This window comes from Ambystoma mexicanum, chromosome 8 (genome assembly GCF_040938575.1).
Source record: "Ambystoma mexicanum isolate Mex_15411 chromosome 8, UKY_AmexF1_1, whole genome shotgun sequence".
NCBI lineage: Eukaryota > Metazoa > Chordata > Amphibia > Caudata > Ambystomatidae > Ambystoma > Ambystoma mexicanum.
The window spans coordinates 993,729,792-993,753,383 of NC_090929.1; the positions used below are offsets into that span (position 1 = coordinate 993,729,792).

The 23,592-nt window shown below is 42.1% G+C and overlaps 1 protein-coding gene across 1 annotated transcript in view; it reads right to left on the reverse strand.

Annotated features, from left to right (window-relative positions):
* Positions 1-23,592, reverse strand: part of VPS13D (vacuolar protein sorting 13 homolog D) — a 3,263,180-nt gene that overhangs the window by 1,103,252 nt on the left and 2,136,336 nt on the right. The window lies entirely within an intron of this gene.

Sequence of the window (23,592 nt, forward strand, 5' to 3'; positions counted from 1 at the left end):
CTCAATTTTGTGTGAATAAGATCAAGTCTGAACAACGTACAAGTTCGATGGACCTCTATCTGGACAGAGCATTAAATAAAACAACCGAGGGCTTTGAGGATGAATAAATTCTGCATATTGAATAAAAGAAGAATATGCATGCAGTTGGTCTATGCATTCTGCCCAATCGTTTGTGAAGTTTTTTTTTCACCTTATTTATATGCACTTGTAGATCACATGGTAACATTAATATTATCTAATAGCATATTCATTTTGCATTTGACTTGTACAACAGATAGAGGATTATTATTCATTATCATCTTAAAGAATTCTTTGGGGTAAAAAGCATCTTGGAGTAGTTTATTAACAGCTACCATTGGTACCCTGCAGCTAAAGAGGTTAACCCTAATTTGTGTCTCAGGACAGCATTGGGAAGGGATAAAGGAAGGCCCAATGCATTTTTCCAAAGGATGCCCTGCAGGTGGTTAAGAAGGGGTCCCAAATCACCCAGACATACTTCTACACCATACAAAAGAATAGCTTCTACTTTCTTATTGTAGAATTCATAAAGAGGAATAAGCGAAAAGTGACAGAATTTGTGGAAGATTCATTTCATTTGTCCTTTGAGGGGTAAGAATTTTTCCATCAATGAGTCCTTTGCTCTTTTAAATGAGGTGTTATTTGAGATATTGAAGCCCAAATAGTACAGGTTTTGAACCACATTTATATGTTTTGCATCAATGTTCCATGTAAAGTGACATAATTTTTTACGATTTGAAAAAATAAAATTAGATTTTTGAGGATTGACAGTGAGGTTATTAGTTTTACAATAAGATAGGAAACTCTCCAATTTAGCTTGGAGGCCTGAATGGGTTCTATCGAAGAGGAGAACGTTGTCGGCACAAGCAAGCCATGATAACCTAAACGTCCCCAACCGCGCTGCAAAGGATTTCTCTCCATTCCAAATATTATCAAGGTCAGCCATATATAAATTAAACAATATGGCTTCCACGTTGCAGCCTTGTTTTACACCTATCCAGCTAGGAATAGCTTAAGTAATGATACCTTCACGGTTAATCCATACTTTAAAGTTTGTATTATAGTGAAGCATGGCAATCAGAGTGACCAAGAGGAGGAACATTGGCATTCAGCATTTTTTGCCACAAAATACCTCTGATGACACTATCAAAGGCAGCTTTCAAGTCCAAAGATGCGACAAAAATAAGGCCTTTATCTGGAAATTTGATAGAATCTATCAAATGTGCTAGAATACATGTGCTAAAGGACTGTTTGCTGTGCCGCGGTCCAAGTCTCTCTGGAATCTGCCTTGTCTGCGCCTCGCTTCCATTGGACTCGCTGGATTGGATTTCCTCGCTTGTTGCTGGCGGGCTGCCGCTCGCGCTGGAGGAAGTCCTTTGCAGGAACACCATCCTGCCTGACCTTAGCCCTGATTGAACACAGGTGCTCTGCCTTCCCCCTTCCTCTGTTTTTGGTAACGCCTCCCGCGTCACTACATAAGCGCTGAGACCCAGCGCACTCGCGCTGCGCACCGCGAAGCACCGCAAAGGACTGTTTGCTGTGCCGCGGTCCAAGTCTCTCTGGAATCTGCCTTATCTGCGCCTCGCTTCTATTGGACTCGCTGGATTGGATTTCCTCGCTTGTTGCTGGCGGGCTGCCGCTCGCGCTGGAGGAAGTCCTTTGCAGGAACACCATCCTGCCTGACCTTAGCCCTGATTGAACACAGGTGATTGGAGGACTGCCTTTCCCTAAGTCAAACCTTTGCTTGTGCGAGTGTGCCTAACTCAATCTTTTGCTTGTGCGAGTTTCTTGTGCTCGTGCTATTGTGCTCGTCCTCGCATGCACCATTGAACTGTTCTCATATCAGCTTTGCTAGAATTCTGGATATATATTTATCTCTATTTTATTTTTATTTATTTTTTTTATTTTTTAGGTGCACCGCCTTCCCCCTTCCTCTGTTTTTGGTAACGCCTCCCGCGTCACTACATAAGCGCTGAGACCCAGCGCACCCGCGCTGCGCACCGCGAAGCACCGCAAAGAACTGTTTGCTGTGCCGTGGTCCAAGTCTCTCTGGAATCTGCCTTGTCTGCGCCTCGCTTCCATTGGACTCGCTGGATTGGATTTCCTCGCTTGTTGCTGGCGGGCTGCCGCTCGCGCTGGAGGAAGTCCTTTGCAGGAACACCATCCTGCCTGACCTTAGCCCTGATTGAACACAGGTGATTGGAGGACTGCCTTTCCCTAAGTCAAACTTTTGCTTGTGCGAGTGTGCCCAACTCAATCTTGTGCGAGTGTCTTGTGCTCGTGCTATTGTGCTCGTCCTCACATGCACCATTGAACTGTTCTCATATCAGCTTTGCTAGAATTCTGGATATATATATTTATCTCTATTTTTATTTTTTTTAGGTGCTCCGCCTTCCCCCTTCCTCTGTTTTTGGTAACGCCTCCCGCGTCACTACATAAGCGCTGAGACCCAACGCACCCGCGCTGCACACTGCGAAGCACCGCAAAGGACTGTTTGCTGTTCGCGGTGCGCGGTGTCTGGTATTCTCCGCTGTGGTGTATGTAGGTGGCTCTGTTATCTCTCCCAATTTCAACACTGGCTACTTGATTCTTTTTTTAACACACTTGTGTTTGAAAACATTGTTAGCATGTATATGTGATAAGGATTTACTGCCCTACGCCATCCAGTGTGTTCTCCTTTATGGATACCTCATCTCTCATTCTAAGGAACGGGAAAAGATTGAAAGACTCCATCAAAAAACGTCTGTCTAATAAATCACAGAGAACAAAAATGGAGCTCTCTCAATCTTCTGAAGAAGGGCAGCCTTCTTCTTGCCCCATTCCCCCGCAAGTAAGCTCCATCTCAAACGCTGACGACTCTGTGGTGCAACAGTGCTCCACTGTTACCCACCAAGAACCTTCTCCCCTAGTTTCTACATTAGAAACAAATACCAATACTCTATTTTCATTGAAAGCGGTTAATGATTTAGACACCAATTTTGATATTTTTCCCGAGGTTTCTGAAAAAATGTCCATCCCAATTTCTGATACCTCGATGCTCGCTCCAGGGGTTATTGTCGCACTGGAAAGACGTATCAGCCTCTCCCTAGGCCCTTCCACCCCAGCAGCGGCATCCCGTGGTATGCGAGAACAAGTCCACTTTCATCCCACTCCATCTGTTCCTTCTCATTTGCATGTCCTTCCTGCCACATCACCTAAACCTACAACTGGTTTTTTGCACCATGCAATTTAGATAGCTCCCCAACTATAGATTTTTATCCTTTAAAGAAACTTCTCCTTGATGATCCCCCAAACCTAGACTCTTTCAATAAACACTTGCCCCAAGAGTCTCTTGCTCACTCTTTTGCATTACATCCACAATTGTCACCCATTCCTCAAGCAGAGAATTCTTCACAGCTTTTGGAACATGAATTACATTCATTCCCAGTTCTCACCCGTATATTAAACTTATTAGATAAGGGTCATGAACTTACTCATCTTCACCTAAAGGACATCAAAGACGCAATCATGACTAATTCTCTTCAACTTTCCAAAATTGAAGGATTCGTGCTTGCTCAGGAAGCTTGTCATTCTTTTCATAGCAACTGCGCTGAACGCAGTGCTGAGCTTGTAAGGAAGAATTTTCAACCCACCAACTCAAACATAGCTCAATCTTCTCAAAGTACTCAAACCTGCGATACAACTTTCTTATTAAAAGGTAGACCGTCTTCATTTGCAAATGCTGTCACTCCAGCACTCAATCCTGCCTTGTCTGAGACAGCTGCTTCACAAATCAATTTAATCGAAGTAGCCCAACTGCAACATGAAAGAATTCGACAAATTGAACAGCTACTCTTTAATTCTCAGTTATTCTCTAGTGATCTGTTCAAAATTAGTAATCCAGAACAGACAAACATTCCTTCTGAAACATTACACAGTCCCACAGCTCTTACTAATCTTATTGATGAAGAGGAGGCTAGGGAGAAGCTCGAAACTACTGAAACCTCACCAAAGTTACATCATGGCTCTCGCAGAATGAAAAGATCTTATCAAAGAGCTCTAAAACGCAGAAATAAATCCAAGGCCTATAAAGCTCCCTTGGTCAATGATAACAAGGCCACTACTCTTATACCACCTTTAGACAACATCCAAATCATTCCTGATGTCACCACTAACTCCTCTTCATTGGGCATCGAAGAACTTCCGTTTAATGTCAGTCAATTAAATGAAGAAAGTCTATGTGCTCTGCAGTTAAATTCTACCAAAAAATCTTGCAAAGGAGCAAAAAAAAAAAGTTGCTAGTGCTCCCTCTCTCCCTCCAATTGCTGAGGTGACATCCAACAATAAAAATGATGCATCACTGCCCTCAGGTACCGATTGCCATACTACCGGTACCTCATTGCTACAGGCACATCTTAATTCATTTTTTCCCTCAGTGGAGAACAATAAAACCTCTGGCAACCTTAATTCAAATATCTCTACAAAAGCAAGTACTTCTTTGACTGCCCCAGAGTCTACGATTGTACAGGTGATGCTTCATCAAGCCTCTTCCTCCTTGGCTCCTTCTGCATTGAATACTTCATCTATGCACAACCTTGCATCTCCTGTATCAACCCCAAGCACAGCCTCTCCAATATCCAACCCTCCCAAGGTGATGATTAATTCTAACTGTTCTCCTTCTTTGGAATCTTCCCCCAACTCCTGTTTCACCACCAGTGGTGTCCTGTCACAATCATGGTAAAGCAAAGAATGCGGTCCCTACACCTCCCCTTACACATTCCCTTTCCACCTCATGTATAATTGATAGGGAGCTTTGTTCTTTCAATGCCATTCCTGAGGAAACTCAAACTTTGATCGGATGTTCGAGTAATTCTCAAATAAATGGACTAGTGCATCAATCATTCATTTTTGATGAATAAACTTTATAAAATTCCTGCACTGCGTAATCTAATTTCCCAGGATGTTGAATGGATAAAGCTCCCTCTGATTAATAACAGGATGTTGTGTAAAGTTTTGTCACCAATCATTGCAAAAGTCATCTGGGAACACAAATTGGATCTTGTTTTTTTGGGGCTTGAATTGCAAGCCTTCCCTTCACTTGAAAAGGCGATGCAATTACTTGAATTTAAACCTCCTTCGCCACCCAAAATCAATGCTACAGCTGATAATGTCTCATCTTTTTCCTCAGAAAATGAAAAAATTCTCTCAAACTTAGCTCTTTTGACATCTGCCCTAAATGGTCTTTTAGGAATCTTGCCCTCAGGAACACTATCTGATGCAGCTGTGTCTTCTAACCCCCCCATCTATTTCAAAATCCTAATGTAAACATTTCCTTATTCAATCTTGGAATTGTTGTGGTTTTAATAACTTGCAAACATGGTATAACAATAAGAATTTTGATGAGCTACCTTCTCTTTTTTTTCTACAAGAAACAATGCAATGTTATGATTTTCAATTTGATGGATTTACTGCTGTACACAATGTTGCTTTTCTTCCCCCGGCTGGCCGCCCCAGTGGGGGGACTCACTTTGTTACTTAACAATAAGCTTCTCTTTAAGATAATTCAAACTATTACCAACCAACTGTGTCTAGCCACTATTATTGATATTAATCTCTCAGTAAAGACAAGAATTATGCTGGTTTCATTATATTGGAATCCTAACTCTTTTTGCTTAGACTATGCTCTTCATATTCTGAATGTTATGTTGATGGACGCTTTTTGCATCTACCCAGACATCATGGTCCTCATCTGTGGTGACTTTAATGCATTCTTATATGAACCTTTGTCCCCTGCTTCACCTAACATGCCATCCCACCACTTTAGGAACGCCTGTGCAAATGGTAAAAGATGGGTGCAATTTCTCTCACACTGGGATCTCGTTGTATTACAACCTCATTGTCAAGCATCCTTTTTTACATGGCGGAGGGGTAACTCTCAATCGTCCATTGATTATATTGTTATATCTAACCATCTCTCAGGTTTGTCCTCTCCTATCAACACGAATTTCCCTTTGTATGGAGACCATGCTATACTATCAACTACTTTGTCTGTGGAATCAGCGTCCTTTGACAGATCACAAATCCTAACTTTAATCCACAGCGATCGCCATCTTCTTTCAATTAGATGGAACACTTCAACTTGCCGCCAAATAACCTTTCTGGTAAATCGTGATTGGTGGCCCCTTTCCACGTATAATGATCGCAATGCTCAGACTATTATAGCCTGGAATCTTCACATGATAAAATTACACTTAATTACCATTGCAAATTCCTCGGCAAAACACCAAAATGCAAGTAATGCTGATAGTCTTTTAGCATACCGCTTAGGTAAACTCAAGCATGAAAGAAACACAGCATTAAGAACTCTGAAAAAACAACTCGCCTCCATGGGTAGTATTAGCTACATGGGCGCTAAAAAAGCTCTATTAAGGAGCCACAAAAACAGAATAAAGGCTGTGTGTCTTTCTTATCATTTAACTGGGAATCAAAATATGGTGAGACTAATCTGCAATAAAAACATCAGGGACATATGGAAAATTCTTAGGGGTGCTAACAATTACATTCAACCCTCTTTTGAAACCGCCCTGGATGGCAACTCTTGGGCTGTTTTCTTTAAACAAAAATATCTTTTACCAAGTTGCTTTAAAGAAGTTGATATTAAGGTGTTACTTTCACAGATTCCTCTGCTTTGTCCTTGGTCTTTAGAAGATGTCCTCTTTGCTATATCTAAATTGAAAAGCTCAAAATGTGCAGGCCCTGATGGTCTTCCACCCTGTGTCATCAAAGATGACCCGCTATTCAGGGCTGCTACACTTCTAAAGATTTTTCAATCTATCTTTGTTGCAAAAAGGCTTCCAGCCTCATGGACATCTTCCATTATTATCCCCTTACATAAGAAAGGGCCGTTAAACAATCCTTTAAATTTCAGGACCATAGCATTGACTGATGTCGCAGCTAAGGTTTTCGCACTACTTCTTTTACAAGATGTTGAAAAACATATTGTAGAAAACCGCATATTAAACAAAGCACATACAGGTTTCAGAAAAAATCTGGGAACCCAATTAAATGCAACTATTTTAGCCCATCTTACTACGGGGGTACACAATTCCCTTACTGGACCCGTCTTTATCGCTTCTCTAGACCCGTCGTCCGCATTTGATTGCGTTATTCGCAGTAAACTCTGTGAAAAAATGTTAAAACTAAAATTCCCGACTCCTCTAGTTGCACTTCTAGCTATGCTGCACTACCAGACTTCCTTCAGAGTTCGAATTTCCAACAATGGGCTACTGACTGAGGCTATCCCTACATCAATTGGTGTGAAACAAGGTTGTAACCTCGCGGCAGTACTTTTCAACCTCTACCGGGTGGATATTGAAGACCTCTGGGATTCTCCGCTAATTAACGCGGTTCGACTTGGCAAGCTTAAACTCTCGTGGCTAGCATATGCTGACGATGTGCTACTTTTTGATAGCACACACTCAGGTCTCCAGAAAAAACTCGAAATCTTCTATCAATTCTGTGTAGTAAACAACCTCACAATAAAATTTGCTAAATCCAACATCCTAGTTCTATCCTCTAAGAAAAAGGTGCGCAAATTTTGTTGGCATATCAATCAAAACCGTATACAAATTGTTGACCAGACCATTTATCTTGGTTACAATCTCGCTAATAATTCCTCTGCTTCCTTTTGGCATAAAGCTTTATGTGGAAAAATCATACCTTTACAGAATCAAATGAAAATAATTTTTCGAAAATATTGTAGGTTTTCCTTGGTACCTTTGCTGGAATTCTATTCCAAGAAAGTGGAAGCAATTATTTTATATGGTCTGGATATTTGTGTCTCAGATCTATCCACTTTTTTGAATAAACTTCAAGCGAAATTATGGAAGGCTACTCTAGGATTACCCTCATATCTTCCCAATCCCATCCTTCGCCACGAATTAGGCCTCAATTCGCTGTCTGCACGGTATAATTGGCGTATTCTCAAAATATTTGCCAAGATGAATTTTCCAATTGAAAATTCACTTTATGAAGACCTCTATTTCATGTTACATACTTTACATTCAAGGTCGATAAAGAATTTTCAAAAGCGTATATTCTCGATTCTTTCCGGAATAAATGTCGCCTCTCGAGATCTAGAGCATCAAATAATCACTGTACAGAAACGTCTCTTTTGGAATGATTGGGCAAATACCTGTGATCAAATTGCATCTTATTCTTCATTCTCTGAATATGCTTTCTTTAGACACAATCAAGTTCCACGCCTACCCTATCTTTTGCTATGCCCGAGTGCGGAAATTCGAATGCAATATATGCGCTTCTGTTTAGATCTTTTTCACACAAATGTACGCACACAACATTGGGTAAAAGATGCTAAGAGTGTGGAAAATACTTTGTGCAGATTCTGTAAAAATATGAATATCCCTGAAACTTTCAAACATCTATTTCTTATATGTCCCTTCTTTAAAACAGACAGAATGTCTAATTTCTATGCTTTCACCAACACACATTCACAAGTTGGGAGAGAATTAATATGGTCTCGCTGCATGTGGGGATCTTATAACTCCATCATTCTTGCAACTCTTCGTCTAGTGAAAATTATTGATTCAGCTTTAAATCTGTTTAGCGTGACTTAAAGTTTATAAGTTGATACATTTACTTTTCATTCTAATTTACATGTTATAACTTCTATGTTAGTGAATCTTGCAATCAAATCTAATTCATTATTTTTTCTGTATGGCCCTCATTTATTGTAGATACATGCTGCAAGGATAGTTATTATATTCACTTGTTTTTTAACATTTGCAACTATGAAAGTTATTTTATATAATGTTGTAAAGTAAGGAATTGCATAAGTATTGTATTGATATTTTGTAAAGATGAGTTTGCATCAAAAACAAAATTTTAAATAAAAAAAAAAAAAACAAGCATTCAAAGAGGTACCCATAGCTTTTCGAAAGCCTACTTGATCTTTACTTAGACAATCAGTGTTACGAATTACAGTTACTACTTCTTGTAGAATCAAAGCAGCAAATATTTTAGCTGCGACGTCTATTAACGCAATAGGCCTGAAGTTGTTGGGATTGTTAATGGGTCCTTTTTTGTGCAAAGGGATGCTAATGAAGTGAGCCAGGACGGGGGAATCTTTTTGTTTCGGAATATTGATTTGAAACGTTCTAAAAAAATGTTTGCCCAAAAGTGTGGATCGTCTTTAATAACGCGGGGGGGAAAGCCGTCAGGTCGCTGTACATTTGGAGGCTTTTAGTTTGTGAATGGTAACAAGTATGTCATCAATTCCCCAAGGACAAATGTCTGGAATACTACAGCATTGTGCAGGTCTTTCCGAAGACCTAAAGGCTGCAGGCAGCGCATATTTATAGAGAAAGAACAAAGTCCATGTAACTCCATCGATCGCTGCGTCGAGCTCTAAATTCGGCTCTTTGTCAATAGTTCTGAATTGTTTCCAAATATCTTCAATTTTACGTTTACATAACATCTCAACCATATTTTGATTATGTTTGAGTGAAATTATGGAACGTATTCTTACAATATTATTCTTAAATTTCATCTGTATTTGTTTTTTTATACAAAAAAAGATTTGTATCGACGAGTAAGAGGGACTTCTTTGCTATTCTGAGTTCAGCATTTTTCTTACGTTTGTGTTCAGAAATTTCTCGTGATAGCTGAGATACTGGGTTTTTTATAGGTTCAATGATTTTTTGAGATGTAGCAATTGTGCCAAGATGATTGGCACTCATCTTCAGATTCCATTGTAGAATACATTCTATCTCGTTAGGGACTAAACTACTGCTCTTCCATAAATCGCGATTGACAAGAAACAAGAGTTTTCTACACGTACTATGATTCCAATTAATTGAAAGCCTTGTTCTGTCACTCTGAATAACAACAAGTGTGGAATCACGTACCAAATTTTGGATCTGACCAATCATCGAAGACGTGATCATTAAATCATCACCCAAGGCAGGATCAAGAGTCTTTGCAAGTGATAACATTCCCGACAAGGTCTTGGAGCCTACCAAATAGTCCATCCAGGAAGAAAGTATTCCTCTTTTCCAAGTAAATATCTCATGGCTAACATCAGGTTGTATGGTGTACAAGTCCCAACCTTCTAAAAATTGCAACCATACTTTCCGTTTTTCAGTCGATAGCCTCGAATAATTCTGAGATCGAAGATTAGTACTTGTAGAATAGTGCGGGAAAAAGGCTGCATTCAGATCTCCTCTAATAAGAATTTCTGCCTGGGGGGTGTTTTTATAAGCCTCCAAAAGGGCCGTATGAAGGATTTTGCATGCAAGAAGAATAGGCATAAGTGATGAATTTAAATACAATGAGATCAAAAAAACATTCAAATTGTGTAATAGATATACTTTTATATCTACCAAGAGAAACAGCTCAGATTCATAGATGTGATTAACCCTAAAATGAAGCCTATTATTAATGAGGATAGCCAGACCGCCTGCAGGTCTACCTCCTTCTCCACCAACTGCGTGGTGTACAAAGGAGGTATATCTGTCAAAGTGCAATTCCGCCATAGACATAGTTTCTTGGATTAGAAATATATGTGGCAGAGAGTCTGTATTAGCTTGCAATAGCCATTTTTTAAGGTTGTTGAAGCCAAAGCAATTCCAAGCGACGATCTTTAGATCTTCAATTATGAAGAGGCTTGATTTGGCATGATAGCAGAGGCAGCTTTTATAAGAGGCTCTAACCATGTTAGGCCATTAAGAGCGTTGGTAAGAGAAGCGAATTGTTCCATCATCTGTTTAGATGTATCTGTGTTAATAGCAGCCTGCATAATATTATTTTCAGGAGAAATCAAATTGGGTGGTTGAAAGTCAAGAAAGGCCTTAGCGTCTTCTACTAATGTTCCCAAAGTAGCTTTGCAATAATAGCAGATAACATTGTTGATAGCATACAATTATTATTTATATTAGATAGGCGAATGCTTTCAATATCATTGGAGACTAAGCTACGAAGAGAAGGAATTTTATATAGGGACTTCATTAAGAAAGAACGATTAATACGTTTCTTCCCATTAATAGTAGGATCGCTCTTCCAGCCAATAGTGGTTTTCATTGCAAAAGGTATGTTATTAAATGATCATAATATTGAATCAGAGATGCCCAATGGTTGGATTACTACCTCTTTTCCCATAGTATTTCCAGCTTTCTCATCGGACAAGGACCTTCCTTCAGGAAGGGACAAGCTGCCTGTTGGTTTTTGGGAGTACAAGTGCTCTGCGGAACCTTTCGAACCTTCTCTAGTTTCATCAGAATTAGTGGCAACATAAGGTCCATTGTTGATAGAAATGAATGCTTGAGCAGATTCAATCGAAGGCTATGGAGAATCGGCAATATTCAAGTCTACTAGGGGTTTAAAGGATATATGTTCACTTGAGGCAGATAGAGTTTCAAAGCATGTTTGAACATGAGTGGACATTTTAAGAGGTCTTTCTTTGGGCGGCGAGAAGTAGGCTACTTCCTCGTTGGGTGCTTTCTGGATAGAACTCTTTGAGGATGACTTTCCCCCTGCAGTGTGGCACTCTGTTTTTAGAGATTTTCCAGTTTTCTTATTTAGCTTCTCAGGAAAGTATGCAATCATATTTGCCTGTGTTAAGTTAGCAGACTTAGGACCTACCAGGGCCATATGTTGATGTTTTACCCCCAAATTGGGAGTGTTTATGTCTCCTGATGAGTTTGTGGGCCCTATATTGGTACAAGCTAACCGGCCAAAAGCTGTATGTTCTTCATTCTGTGGAGGTATCTGGAGTACGATTTTACTTTCCTCATTCAATTGGCTCAAATTTAAGGCATGTTCGTCTAAGTTTGATACAGGTATCTGTTTCTGTGGTTTTATCCTCCCGTGACAATCTATGATTTTCTTCAATCCTGAATGTACCCCATTATCAATACCCCTCATTTTGTGCCTTCTTTTTAACGCTTTTTGATGGGTTTTTTTTAGCTCTTCTGGATAGATGGTAGAACCCTTCTGAGGAGGCTGTTGTCGGGTCTTCTTCTTCAGAGATTCTCTCCAACTCCTTTTCCTGTTCTATAATTTCAGTGATAGCAGAAGGACTGATCAGTTTGTAGAGTCTCAGAGATGTGCATCAGAGGATTTGTTTTATACAAAAATGGTTCAATCTGCAATAGTCGATCGAGTTGCAATTTACCTACTTCAAGTATATCAATTGTTTCCCCGTTAACACCATAATTACTAGAGTTTATTGGTTTTACCAAAATTTGTGCAAATGACGTGGGCTTTCCATGAGAAAGAAGGGGGTTGTTTAATGTTTGTGTCCCCTTCGAACTTCTTAGGGTTGTATTAGAAACAGGGAACTTGCATTTTACTATCAAAGCAGCTCTTTCCGGGCATTCTAACAACAGTCACTTTAGCCTTCTCTTAGAGTCGTTTTGGGTCCTATTGCCCCACAGTCAATAGTCAGAGACTCCCTTAATATGAACCCTGGAGGCCATCTTCAGATTTGGCATATTGCATATGAATGTGGCAAAATGAGCCAAGAAGAGCCATAAGCGAGGTAGCCGGGAGGGTCGCATGTGAATCTACAAAAAATACCACAGCTGGAGAACCGCAGCTACAGTTAAGTAACTTGTTCTTTCTCCAGTACTGTATCTTTTATAGGTTCACATGCCGTTTGATTAGATTATAAAGCAGTATAGACATACGCATACAATACAAAAACTGGGTGGAGGCAACTGGCTCACCTTCAGGAAACGCTCACCTCACACGAACAGATGACAGACCACTGTTTGTCCATGCTTGAACTCCTCCATGGAATGCCTGTCGATGCAGTAGGGCCTTGTGAGGGTTGGACAGACCACATGCCCCACCCTGCAGATATCCAACAGCAGGACGACAGAGAGCAATGCATCGGTGGACGAAACAGTGTTAGGAAGAATTCTCATTTCATGGCTAATTTCCCTTACCTAGTGAGTCTGTCAGCAGCTTTGCTGGATCTCTGGAGTTGTTTCTTTCCACTTGGTAAGAGTGTGAGCTTTACCCCCACTCTTACTTGTATTTTGCTATGTGTTTTTACCAGTTTTTGTGATTGTGGGCTCTGGAGTACACCACTTCAGTAGCCCCCTTCTTTGTGTGTGTCACACCGCACCTTCTGTGCAGTGGGACAGCGTTGTCGTTCATACTCCCCCTGACTCCATTTCTGAGGCGACTACCGTCCCCCAGAAAAGGGTAAAGTTACCATTAACTTTACTTAGTCAAATTTAATCACAGATCCAGTACACACCATCTTACATGGAGTGCTGGAAGGGTTCACTCTTAACTCTTTTTATCTGTACCTCCTAGAGCATTGTTTCGCTCTTTTAACATTTAGACATGGCTGGTGGCCGTGGAATCTACCCTAAATTTCTACCGCGTTTATCTTATATAACCGTGGTAATATTGTAGGCTATTGTGTTAGCCTCAGACTTAAACCCGCTTGACCAAATCCTTTGTCGTTTGGCTCTGGTGCGGTTTATTCGCCATTTATTTTTGTTAAACTCCTTGTGTTTTACTTTGCGCGGCAAACCAGGTTTGCCTTCTTTGTTCACTGTCTTTTGGCGGGCTTCTACCTAGAAGCCCTCCTCAGGGCGCTTGGGTGTCTAGGTGGGCTGAATGTGAGGGAAGGGTGTAGTTACCCCCTGCACAGGGTATCCTAAGAAACCCAAGTCGCACTTTGACAAGATTGGACAAGGTGGTTGTCTGGGCTGGACAACCCCCCTGCTGGGTGACTGACAGCCAGGCTGTTTGAATGTGGGTTTTGCGCATAAAAAACAGGTCTCTTGGGCTGGAAGTCAGAGAGTCGCCACTGGAACTACAAGGAACCGACGAGAAGTGAAGGAGAGGTCGACTGCTGCAACTACCCCGTACCGGTGAAGCCCTGCCAGCCAGAGGTCGCCTTCGTGGTCGAAATCGCTGCACACTGCTGTAGTGGTCCGGATAGCCACCTGAAGAACCTCTCCTGTTTTTAAGGAGCGCACCTTTTATTCATTGTCGCTGCTGCCGGCCTCATCCCTGTGTGGTGCGGACCGGACCCCCTCATCGTCCTTCTTCGTGCTGAAGCTGCAGAAAAAGCGTGGGTCTGCGGGAAACCAACAGGAACAACTGCTGTGGCACCAGCTTCGTTCTTTGAGAAAGGTACTGTGTCCTGTTTGAGGAATTTTGGGTGAAATCCCTATTTCTGTACTTTAAGGCTTGTCCTTACTTTTCCCTCCTTCTTATAACTTTTGCTTCCAAACATTGACAATATCAAAGTATTCTTGGCAACGTTGAATCTCGAACTGTCCGACTGTGATCCTCGACAACAGGCACCTGGTGTCACTTGACTTTGGCTCCATCTATGTGTGTTCTTCAATTCTGTCTGCCTAACCAACATATTGCCTGTGATTTTTGCCCCCAACTCTCTCTGGGTATTTCGGGTGCTAAGTGTGTTTTTACCCCAGTAGCATTTCTTGCCGCGGATACGCGTTTATCTAGTAGACAGAACTGTCAAAAAGTGATCGCAAATTGTATTCACGGTAACGTGTTCTGTTTCATAACACAGGTCCATTCAAACCCAGGGTACTTACCTCGAATAATACTGTACAAAGTGAATTGGTTAGTTGTAGTATATTTTACGTGTGGTTTTTGATTTAATAGAAGTGTCGTGTTAATAACAAATGGTTTAAAAATAAATGTACTTATATTTTTACCTGAAACCTTGAGTCAGTGTTTGCTTGAGTCACAGTAATTGTGGTCCCTTTGTGTAATCTCTGCTACTGCTCATATACTCTTGAGATAAGCCTGGCTGCTCCGCTATTGCTACCACTATAACCTAGTAGTACGGGCTTATACCAAAGGTAAAACTTGTATTGCCACCTGTAGTCTTAATTGTGTGTAGTGGTCCCTAAGGGCACAGCACGGAATTCTGCCTAACAAACGGCCCTTGTGGAGTGTGCCCTAGGGCAACCAGGAAGTGGTCTGTTAGCGATGGGGTGGCAGTAGGAGATACAAGCTTATACCCGTCGGGAGATGGAAGACAGCGGCTTGCCCACAGCTTTGGGACCAAAAGTCACAAGCAATTAAGATAACTTGCAAAGTTGTTTGGTGCAGGCGACATAATACTTTAAAGCTTGCATGACGTCCAGCAAATGCAGCGGACCTACTGCTGCGGTAGAAGGCGAAGCAAAAAAGACAGGCAGGACCAAAAATTCATTAAGATGGAAAGACGAAGGCACCTTAGGTTTGAAGGTAGGATTTGTCTGAAACATCACTGTGGACTTGTAGAAAACCAGGTACAGTGGTTTGCATGATGAAGCCTGGATTTCCCCAACTCTTCTGGAAGAGGTAATGGTGACCAAAAAAACAGTCTTCGAGGAGAAGTACTTTATGTCCACCCTGTGCAAAGGCAGGAAGGGAGGAATCATTTGTTTGGAAAGAACGACATTCAACTCCAATGCCGGCAACCAGCATCTGCACATGTGGGAAAGCCCTGAAAAAACTTCTCAGGGCATCCCTAGTCTGCGCCAAGTCACACATTGTTGGGCCTGAAAGAAGTGCTCGCTGTGCAGCATTAAGCCCCACCCCCTGGATTTGTTGGCGGGCAGCTTCAAAAAGGTTTTTCAGTCGCCCCTGCGCCAGCGTCCCAAGTCTGCGCTTAAGTGCGCAATGTTGGGCTGCTGTGCTCGTGGGCAGCAAGACCCTGTGAAGTTGTACTCTGCTGCAGCACTTGCTAGGACACAACAGGAAGTTGCACCGAAATGTGAGTAACTTAGCATCGAAACATTTTCAGTGATTTCTTTCGCGATATGCTCTACCGCACTGCCCTGGGCCCCTGTTGAGTGGAAGAGCTCTTAGGCAGTGGTTGTAGTTTGACAGATTGGAGCCTGTCATCTCAGTCACCTATGACAGCTTTTCTACAATGTTCCGGAAGACGTCTGTGCTAAAGAGAGCTGCGTAGAGCGTAGCTTCCGGACGATTAATTTAGCAATGTCAGACTTGCTCTCAGCCGCCCGCTTTGCTTCTACCGAAATAGACTATTTTAGACTAAGTGACCTTAGACGGAGCGGGCGTAGTGTCGGACTATGGTTGCTTTGTTAGCTAGTTGAGTATACCCTAAAGGCCTTAACATGATTTGTCCAACTACTCCGTTTTTATCTATTAATTGAATTTAATCACTTGTGATCCCTCACAACAACACATATATTTTTCCTCTGTGGAGAATTATTTGCACTTTAAGATACATACACTTTGTGCGACTGAGGGACGGTGTATTAGATTTGATCTTACCATCCCGCAGGACATTTAAGTGCTTAGCAGCCTTGTCTTTTTGTTAACCTGTTTAGCATTTCCATCAACAACCTGTTTAGCATTTCCATCAACCCAATTTGACAGCTAAGCACTTTTTGCCTTGCATGTTCATCAAGGTTCTTAAATCAACTGTACATTTGACCTTTTTTGCATTTTTTTTATTTTTTAATAGATAATTGTATCTATTTTGCAGTAACAATTGTGGCGTGAGACTTTTAATATGCAATTTGATTTTGTTTTTAGATTGTTGACATAAATTTGTGTTCTGTGTATATTTTAACATAGCACATATATTCTTTTTTTGCATTGGCAGCTAGGCACAAGCACTTTAAATTGGATAGCCCCTTTCTGGTTACCAGGGATAAGTACCTTATTGGCCCGAAGGGATGAGAGGGTATCTTGCACTTTTCTCCCTGCTGCACTTTACTCCTTAATGGCAACTAAAAGGAACTCATCCCTACCCTCCTTCCTCCACCATTTCTGGCTTTAGGGGAAGACCAAAGCTGTGTGACGAATCCCAGGGTATTGTCACTGCTTCCGTGGGGCCAGGCAGGTGAGACCGTTACCAGATAGTCCCACTGGGGGTGGTACTCGGAGGATGGATCTCATGGGGAGGGAAGCCTTCCATGGGACCAGAGACGATAGCTTTGGGAGAATGCAGTATTCACCCCCTCCATTGTCGTCATCATTGTCCTTACACCCCACTCAATTCCCTCTGGTCCCCCATACCACAATGTTTTTCAATAGAGTAGAGGGTTTCTTTGAACATACTGGGATGAGGAGGAGTGAGGTTTATCCAGGTAAAATACAAATCACCACTGGCACGAGGAAGATGGAACAAGGAGCCAAAAGTCCACTGTGGAACCAACACACGCGGTGCAGGCTACATCATAAAAAGGGAAGAAGGACTAGATAGAGCGCTAAGCCAGTCCTGAAGGAGCAAGAAACAAGACGCTGGTCCCTTGGTGAAGGACCCGAAGGCTGGAAGCAGAGACGCTGTTAGGGGGCGTGACGACTCTCAAAATGGATTAAAGAGGTACACGTGCATCCTGCGATGAATCCTGCAGTCGTCACCAAACCCCAGCTTAAAGTCTCCTCCCATGTGATCAGGAGAAGACAGACGCTACCTGATCCAAACCCTGGGGGTGGTATCAGGGGGATGGATCACATGGGAGCAGACGGCTATAAAGGGGAAGTGGTGACTCCGCTAAGCAGTATTTATCTTCTTCTGAAGATGAGTCATATTATTCCCACTTACCTAATGGCATGTTGTCAGTCCCTCTCATTAAACTACTCAAAGAACAGGTTATGGAAAATCATCTAAACAAAATAATGTTTGTATCTCAGGAGTTCAAGACTTAAATATGAAAATCTTGAAGAGTCCTAATTCTAGATTGAGTAGAAGTTCTCATTCAGATGTTAAGTCACAAACTCTTTTCACAACCTTCCCTTACTTTAAGCACACTCAGTATGTAAAACAATCAAGATTAACCAAGCAAAAAAGATCCAAAAAGATCAAATACCATTATGGACTGCAGTACCCACAATGCGTATGGTACTAGGACGAGGAAGGTGGTCTCTGAGGCAGTGAAGATTCAGAATGCTAATTCCCAAAAGGTGTGGTCTAGTTGTTTCAGACCAATGCACATTAGTGGGATATTTAAATCCCAAAAGGAAGCACAGCTCCAGGAAGGCAAGTGCTGAGGGCTTAGCTGTTGAAGCAGAGCCTGTTTGAGGTGCAGGAGCAGCCACAGAGAGAACACAGCCAGTGGAAGCTGCCACGAAGGGTGAATGCGAGCAGAAGTACAGAGTACGCGCAACCAGAAGCGGCGGGTCAAGAAGAAGCCCAGCTAATGAGGAGACACGCTCCCAAGTCACCACTCAGTGTGTCGGTGAGAAAAAAGCCGCAGAAAATCAACAGAGCTATCAGATCTCCAGGAGACAGATGTGCGGCTCACCAAAGGTACGCGGAAGCAGGAGAGAGAGTGGGCAGGACACTGGAGGTCCGCCGTCAGAGCTGACTGCAACAAGGAGCTGCTGAAGAAAGCCAGTGAGTTGGCAGAAAGAGTATGCTGACCCCGGGGTGCACCGCGTGAGAAAACTGTTAAAACCTGACAATTTTGAATATCGAACAGTTAATGAAACCAAGCAGAAACATTACAATTTTGACTATCAAACAATTAAATAACAGAATAGAAGTGGTAAGAAAGTAAGTGTTGTTACAGGGGATTACCATTGGGGAAAGATTATAACCATCATTGCCAAGAGGCTGTGAGAAAATCACAATAAAACAAAGGCATATATCCCCTTTTAGGAGATATACATTGGGGATGGCTTGTATCTCGCATTGCCAACAGCCAAGAGACTGTGAAATCATACAGAGGCGACAAGGGGCAACTATCCTTTTTTGGGAAATAAACTGTGGCAAACTTGTAACCCAAACTGCCAACAGTCCAGAAGCTGTCAAGAAATAGTCAAGCGAAACTTTGAAAACAAGCTATAGGAAAAGGCAGTTATTGTTCAGGCCTCCTTCCAAGAAACACTGGTGTGGAATGTCTTGGAATCAATATTGCCACCAAGTTTGATTGCACTAGTACAGGAAAGCACACCAGGAAAGGGAACAAAGTAGTAAGTCCTGGCAGGCGAGTATACAAGGAAAGAGCAAGATGGTTTGAAGAAGTATGTTTGTGGCAAAAAGGTGTGTTGGAAAGATCTTTGTTGAATCAAATAAGGTATTAACCTTTTTATGAGTTTCATTAGCTGTGGCATCACCAAGAGTAGTTGCTGTGCTATGCTAACAATAGTAGTACATTCAAAGTTATTCTGAAAAGAACAAATGTTTTGCTTTTGAACTTGTGTTATTGAAGAAAGACATTTATTGCTTCAAGAAGGATACTGTGGAAAACACCAGTTGGTTTGAATTGTGAACAGCATTTGTGAAAAAAGCTATTTCCTGTGTCAAAGGGAAAGACAGTAGATGGATGAGACTTTTGTGTCACCTTGAACAGAACTTTGTTGAATCATTACTGTGCTCAAAGTATCCCTGAATTGATCATGTGGAAGGGAGTCCAACCCTGGTTCCAAGGAGTGATTCCAAACCCTTTCAGTTTAAATTGATAAATTGTTTTGTTGAACTAAAGATTGCCATATATTCCCTGTGTAATGTGTCTATTAGAGTGAGGGCCAGAGGCTTTTTGGACACTAGGTCTTTTTTCTTTAGTCTTAGTTTGCAAGGCAGGGACCTCCTTATTAGGATAGGGAAAGATAGGCTTTTATTTTCCCCTTTTATTATTTAATAAATGGCAAATCTTGAGAAAACTTTATGCCCGTCTCGCATATCTGACTCCTCACACTCCTGAGCAGTAAAAGGGGATAATAGAGGAATTTTACAATTTGATTCAAGCTTTGTGAATCATATAATTACATCCTGAGAAACACAAGGGGATAACAGAGGAATTACGAACTTTGTGAATCATATGAATACATTCCGAGAAACACAAGGTGATAACAGAGTAGCTATACAATTTAAAACAAACTCTGTGAAAAAGCCTATTTCGAAGAGTACCTGACAGGGGAGTACACCAGGTCTGTTCAAGTGGGCATCAGGTGAAACAGGGACAGGAGTCCCACAGAAACAGAAAGTCGGGGTCTGGAACTGCCAGTGCACATCAGTGTCTGGGACCCATATGAAAATGGGCAAACCCCTGACATGGACATATATACAAGGGTCAAGGACCCACAGCAGCACAAAAACATATACAATCAGTGGCTGCAGCCCATAGTGAATCGCAGAGACCCTGAGAAAGTATTTCTGAACAAGGGGCTGGCGACCCTTTGCCAAAGCAAAAAACATATTTTCAAACTCTAAACTATATAATCAAGTCTGTCAGTCTGGTGAACTCGATTGATACAATACTTGTGACCTGGAGACACTTGGAGATTGTCTTTTGTGAATAGAAAGGCCACAGTCAATCCTGCCAAGATATTGAACCAGATTTATTGCCACATCAGTGACCTGGAGATTTTTTTGACATTGCGTTTTGTAAGGAGTAAAGTCTACCGTCAGGTCCCTCCAGAGGCCTGGGAACTGTGTTGTGGATATGTCAGAAGCAACACTGAAGAAGTGAACTTTGAAGTCAAAGATTCTGTTAGAAGAAAATATAGCCTTAGAGTCTATATCCAGAATGAGAGGGGCCCCCTTCTGAATTAAGAAGGCACCAAGTTTTCTTTAGTTAGTTCAGAGTGTAAGGGACGGAAATAGGTTTGGACGAAGGACATTTTACTTTACAGACATCCTTACAGAGTCCTTAAAGCGGTCTAATTGCTTAGGAAATCTGCTTTCCAATAGATTCTTACCCCTAGCAGAATCTCCAACCCACCCAGACACCTCTAAAATTGGGGAGAATATCTGTGCTTGAGCCCCGATTGATACTGACAGTAGCAATCAATTGCCCTGCCCCAGCATTATTAATACCAATGAAAACCGCAGATTGAGAAAGAACCCTACTAACAGCGCTAGGGATCACCAGACGCAAACACTGACTCTCACCATCGAGCAGCATGGGTTTGGCTGCCCCCACTCCGACATATTGTCCTCGCTCGTTAATGAAATCGCCATCCTATCAGGCAAGATAACCAAACTAAAATCAGTGTTGGGCAAAATAGACGATGGCTGGGTACCAGGCTTAAGCTACAATGGTGGTTCACCCATTGCACTCGCCCAGTCACACACACACACCAACCCCCAAAGGAGGGAAGTAGTTAATGATAACTCCATAAGTCAGAACAATCAGAATTCGACCCTGTTGGACCATAGCCAAACCACTTCTTTTAATCTATCATTCCTAATGATCCCAGAGCCATCTCTTCTGCCGCTTCTAAAATAGATAGACAGGAGACAACTAACTGCAGTTCTAAATCTGATCATTGCGCAAATAGGAGTTTAGGTCCAAAAGTATCCCATTAGGTAATCCGCAGGCAATAACATACACAGGGATCTTCACCCTAGGGAGCACAGGAAGTTGATACCATATACTCCTTGTCAAGGACAAGGTACTGCTCCCAAGCAGAATTTTGGTCATTGCTTTTTTATCACAAATGTCCCTAGGTTTGAAAATGACTCCAACGAAAGCTGGGCCTCCCTTACCAACAAAGTAATCCATTGGCTTAGGCATAAGTAAAGGTGCCTATCTATCATTAGCGACGATATCTCTGAGATACAAAGATCACCAGGCTGAAGGTCACCGGGAACAGATAAGATTAAAGTAACGCTAAAAAATAAACAGCTGGTTGAAGGCTTATGTTTTGGTGAAGACCATAATGATTTGAACCAACTTGGTTCCCTTAGACCCACATTTGCCAGCCCCAAAACAGCACACCTCATAACATTGAGCAATAGTAATGACCCACTTGGGGCCATCAGCATCCACCATAGATGAGTTAGATTGTCACACTGCAACCCATGCCACTACCCCCACTACTTTAAACATTCTGCCACCTACTAATGAGACTGGCCATGATCTAGAAAATATATCTTGGAATATAGCAGGACGTAAGCCCAAAATGTATAATATGGAATGGCACACATTCCTGGATCAATTACAGCTGGTCTGCTTCCAAGTAACATGGGCTGTCGGGAAATGTATCGAAGAGAGGCTATGCCAACTATTTTAAGCCGGACATCCCAGCCCTAGTGGGCAGACCAAATGGTGGTTTAGTGGTATGGATAGATATAACCCTAAATGTTCACATTGAAGAGGTGGAAACGTCCTCAAAGTATTTGCAATGCTTCAAGTTAACTTTCCTCAATAGGATCTTACTCTTATTTCATGTATAAGTTAAAATTACTGTGACAAATCTGGAGGTTTCGTCCCTCCCACCCCCCCCCCCCCCTTTGAAGGGTAGGGAGATGAGCTCAGACAGCTGAACATAAACAAACAACAAGCCCCTCTTTGGTCACAGAGTGAAAATAAAGGCGCAATCACCCTTGAATGCAGGAGAAGGAACACTAGACGGAGGCGAGCTTCCACCATAAGCATGTCATTGAGGGGCAGAGCCACGCTGTACAGCGGCCCTGGCAGTGGCGCAGGGAGAAGCAGGAGAGGAACAGGGAAGCGGGCGACCCGGCACAGAGCAGCACAGAGTTGACGAGGACAAGGCCAAGTAAAGCAGGCTTTACCTGGAGGCGTGACCATGCAGCAGACGTGGTGGGCCTGATGCCCAATAACCGCCGCCGAAACCAGGACGCGAGGGAGGAACTAATCTTCTGAAAACACATAACCTGCCCATGTACTGCCTGGAAGACCAGAAAGCTGTGGAGAATGCCACTGCTACTGAGCAGACGCCACCTCACTGGAGCAAACCCTGCAACATAGAAGGTACCAGGGTTGCTCAGAGTGGAGAGGGGCAGAGAGAAGATAGAGTGAAAGGGGAAGAAGGAAGGACTATCCTAACCGCTATCAGGGGAATAAAGGCCTGGGGAGAAAGAACCAAGTAATAGTGAGGTTACAGGAGCCCAAGAAACCTAATGTAATCAAACGGCTTACAGGAACTCCCAAGAGCAAAGAGGCATATGGAAAGAGGAGTTACCAATATCTCGGGATGTAAGTGAGACATTGGGACAGAGAGACCCAAGGAAACCGGAGGGGCCCAAGTAGTGAACCAAATGGAGAGAAACAACCCAAATGATGGAGGGATCAGGGAAATATGTACTTGAACATTTGGTCTTTTCAAGAACTTGACACTTTATTTTGTAGACTTGAGAACTGACATTTTTCCAATAACTGTAAACCAGGAAGAATTGTTTTTCTGCAGATAACCATTGGAACTGGAACCAAGAGGGATTCCTGAAAGCCCAGAGAGATATAGGGGTGAACAGGTTTGAGGGTATTGCACTCTGCCTAGTTTTTCTTTTATATTTTTTCGAAGTGGTAGGGCCAGTTTAGAGGATAGGTTTGGACAGAGGATTATTTCTTTATTTTGAGTATTGACGAGAACCTTGGTATAGTTAGTTAGGAAGGGAACTCCCCATTATAGCAACAGGGCTGAAAGGCATTTTCTTTCAAGTTAAATAAAACTCTTTGACAACATATCCTCTGGTTCGAGTCCTTCTTCTGGCTTGCTACATTAAGTACAGGTATCTGTAGTAACGTAACCTCAGTCCTACATCAACTATAGGATTTGATATTTTGACACGATCTTAGGGCCGTCAAGAAACTCCATATCCATAAAAAAAGTTGTGGCAGATATTAACACAAATTGAGCCAACCCAGA